General features: G+C 47.4%; 1 pseudogene across 1 annotated transcript; it reads right to left on the bottom strand.

Annotated features, from left to right (window-relative positions):
- Positions 1–6: 6 nt before the first annotated feature.
- LOC116547950 lies at positions 7–3,670 on the bottom strand (annotated as a pseudogene). Its single transcript, XR_004267245.1, has one exon. The product of XR_004267245.1 is annotated as a vacuolar protein sorting-associated protein 13D-like (transcript).
- Between the last annotated feature and the right edge of the window lie 291 nt (positions 3,671–3,961).

Here is a 3,961-nt window from a genome sequence, read left to right as displayed (position 1 = left end):
TGTTAACAAAATACAGGGCAGTCTAAAAATTAGATTCGTCTCAGTACATGTTTTTAAATGTTATTTAACCAATACCTTTAAAAATTACTTCCCACAATCTAAAATAACTCCCTGCCTCACAAATTAATATGATTTGCATTTGTATTTTTCCTCATGAGCATCTACTTTCCCTCATTCCTTGACAACTTCCCTAAAGCCGACTCTGGCTCCGCCTCTAACGTAAGCCCCGAGCGCGGCCTCTTTCCTCCGGGTCTGGCCGCGGTCGGGGCCGCAGGGGCTTCAGGAGTCCAGCTCCAGCTGCTCCCAGTTTTGGCCGAGTCTCAACATCAGCTGCTGTTCATAGCAGAGGCTCTTCGCGTAGTTTATTTCTTGTGACAACTTGACAGCGAGGACCTCAGATTTCACGTGGACCGTCGGCTTCTGGTGGGAAGGGCCTGGGATGGACACGCCACTGCTCGCACTCGCGGCCCTCTTGGTCACCTGCACGTACACTTTCCCATGGTCTTTGAAGACAAGGCAGTGGTAAAGGTCATCGTATTTGACATCTAGGAAAATGGCTTCCCGGTCCACGTAGTCTCCACTTTTCAGGAAGTAAACCGCTTTGGAGGAGATGAGCACGCAGTAGCTGTCAATGTTCTCACGGCGATGAAGAATTCGCCCTGCATGTTGTCCGTGAGTTTGAAGAGCTGCTCCTGTCCTTCTGCCTGGCTCTCTGAACATCGGGGAAGCAGCCCCCGGGGCCCTGCGCAGCACCGCGGCTTCCGAACCCTCTGTGCTTGAGTCCTGGGGCCACTGAGTGTGACTGTGTCTCTCACCGCCTGGGCTGTTTCTGATGCAAAATCCAGGGCGCCTGCCACTGCCTTGGTTACAGTGCCAACAAGCCCTTTTCCAAGGCCAGATATGAAACCGCTGACATCCCCTTCTGTTTTCACACCTTCCACTGTTGAAGTTATAACACTGGTCAATCCACCAATGATACCATGAGCCAGGCCGTGGATGCCGGCTACGAGGTGTTCCCCACTTGTGGCTGCGTGGTACCTGATGTACTCTCGCTCTGACTGATGCCGATTGTCTATCATCTTCCCTAAGCCGCCTAATAATGTCCCGGCAAACTTGGCTGCAGAGTTTGATACTCCGTGTGTAACATTTCTGATGAGGCCCCCAACATTTCCATACTTTATCAGTCCAGTAACCCCTTCGGAAACATCATTCAAAAGCCCCATAGGATTGCCAAGAAAATCCACTGATCCCAGGATTCGAGCTGCCTGGCTGAGGAGTTCCTCCTGGAAATGTTTGAGGATATCATGGATGATGAACTCCTTGGTCTCATAGGGATGTACCCGAGTGAATGGATCTAGATTAATCACAGCATCTTCAAACCGTATCAAGGAAATCCCAAGGTGCTTTTTAGGGCCTTAAGATCCAGTGGCAGCTTGTTGGAGGTGAACACACTAGCTTGATCTGAGGAATGCTGATTTTGAGATTTTCAAGTAGTATGGAACTGGTGTTCCACCTTGCTTGACTGTCTTTTCAAAGAGGTTTCATGATATTTTTCAACCTCTGATTCTGCTTGATCGTAGCCAAAGAAACTTAGCAGCTTGAGGAGCAGTGTCTCCTCAATTTGCACTGTGAATCTCTGAGCTGTGATCATCAGATGCTTGTAGATGTTGGTCAGCACACTCTTACTGAGGAACTTCACTGTGTTGACTTGCATGGCTGGTCCAGTCTCAATGACCTCATTCTCATTGCTCAGGGGAGTCACATAGAGCATGAAGGGCTGCATGGTGCCGATGAGCTGATTGTCCACCTGTATATCCTGTATGCTGAGTTCAAGCATGTGACTGGCTGCCAGCTGTGTATAGTGCACATTGATCCCCATAAGACTTGCAAAGACCAGTTCTTCTGGGACTTTATTAAGGACAACCCTATTCCACCTTCTAACCTCACAAGCACCTCCAATTCCTGTTCTGTATCTGGATTCTTTAATTTTTGCAGCTCTTGTTCGGTGACAGGAAGTTCATCCACTTCATATGAACGGTCACTTTTCCATTGGCAGAAATCTGTAATCTGGAGCGCTCTAGTTGGTCCATCTGGGATGACTCTGATGGATGACATTCCAGAACCAGGTCTCATTTTTTGATTAATAAATTGTTGTTCAGGTCGAACTGGCCCCAAAACTCCATGGAAGTGTCAGGACCCAGAACAACTTCAGCGCCATCAAACAAACCAGAAAGTCCTCCTTTGGCCTGGATGACCAACCCATGTAACCCACACGTCAGTTTTCCTTCTGGGAAACTCCAAGACTGAATTGTACTTCACCTGCCGTCAGGCTTTCTTAGCACCAGCGGCTCATGTCTGTTGTCCATCACTGCAGCGAGACCAGCAATATCTAAGAGGGCAGACCCCTTGGTGGAGCGGGCGGCTGAGGGCTTATTGGGGTTGTGAGGAACTGAAGAGCCCTCATGGGCCAGCATTCCTTCTCCTGTCATCCTCCATAGCTGAGAACGCTTTCCTGGTTCCTTCTTCTTTAAAATGACTCTTTGTGTCTTGGGTCAGACATCGAAGACGAGCTCCGCACAGGTAATGGCCTTGTTGGAAGCCACAGGCCTGCCTGTTCCGCCCTGCAAACCAGAGAATGTTTATGTAGCAGCAATATAAATGAAATTCTCATAATAAAGCTGCCGATTATCCTGGAAATCATTCATGTTGCAGTTGATCTCGGAGGACCTTGCCCCTTAAACAGTCAGAGTGATAAAAGGTGGCAAGGTGGGTTCATCCCAGGTATAATCCAATGAAGTCATGGGCTTCACTTCAGTCCGGAGCCTGGGTTCAGCTACACCATGCTGAGGAAAGACAACCCAGACCTTCGAAAAGTTGTCAATTCGGAAAGGAGGAGGTAACTGATCTGTGTCACTACATGAGATTCTATACGTAGCTCCTCGGAGAGTAATTTCCACTCTTAGAAAGAAGCATTTTCCCAAGATATCCCTCATGTTGATATGGAAGGAATCATTCTTGTTGACTTCAAGGCCTCCAGACCAAATACAATTGGGAACATCCATCAGTCTGACGTACAATAGCTGATCACAGTCATTCCGAGGCCAGCAGAACACCACACTGGAACCAGGAAGGGTGGAAATGTAACCTTCAGGATTGGCTGTTCCCTGTCCCCTGGCAAATTCTGTCTGTGCAAATGCAAGCTTGTGAGATGACTTATTATCTAACAGGTAACGGGGGACAAAGATGACCCTGCAGGTATCAATGTGTCGACCTCGGCCTTTCTTGACATCCATACCAATGTTATAGATCAGCCGCGGGCAGTTTCCTTGCTGGATGACTTTCAAAGCTTGGACACCACTACCACCATCCAGGGAGAAGCCCTGACACCAGCCCGGCATGCCTTCTGGATGAATCCCCCTTCTGATTCTCATCGTGCAGAGCTTTGGCTGCTCTTTGTCAGCATAGCAGAATAAGAGAGGACTCAGGCTCCGGGCCAGCTCATGCTCCTCAAACTGGCCTGCAGCATCTGTCTCGGCATTGTCCTGTCTGAAGATCAGCGGCAACCCTGTTTTGTTAATCAGCCAATATGGAGCAGAAATGAAGATCTTTAAGGATCCTTCTTCTCGACACAAAATCCCGATGATGAGGTTTAGCTGCCGGCAGTTGATTTCTTACATAGCAGCAATGAGCAATTGGAATTTGAAATTAAAAGCATAATACCATTTACATTAGCATTAAAAAGGGAAATGTTTAGGCGTAAATCTAATAAAACATGAACAAGGTTTATATGAGGAAAAACTACAAACTCTGATGAAAAAAATCAAACTAGTTTCTGTATGATTCCAACTATATGACATTCTGGAAAATGAAAAATTATAGACAAGGTAAATTGCTCAGTGGTTGCCAGGAGTTTGAGGGAAGGGACCAGGGGTAAATGGAACTCAAGAGATTTTCAGAATAG

Source organism: Sapajus apella, unplaced genomic scaffold (assembly GCF_009761245.1).
Source record: "Sapajus apella isolate SASKATOON/1434 unplaced genomic scaffold, GSC_monkey_1.0 scaffold5715, whole genome shotgun sequence".
Lineage (NCBI taxonomy): Eukaryota > Metazoa > Chordata > Mammalia > Primates > Cebidae > Sapajus > Sapajus apella.
The sequence above is the reverse complement of the archived record's forward strand: the minus strand, read 5'-3'. Positions and strand labels throughout refer to the sequence as shown.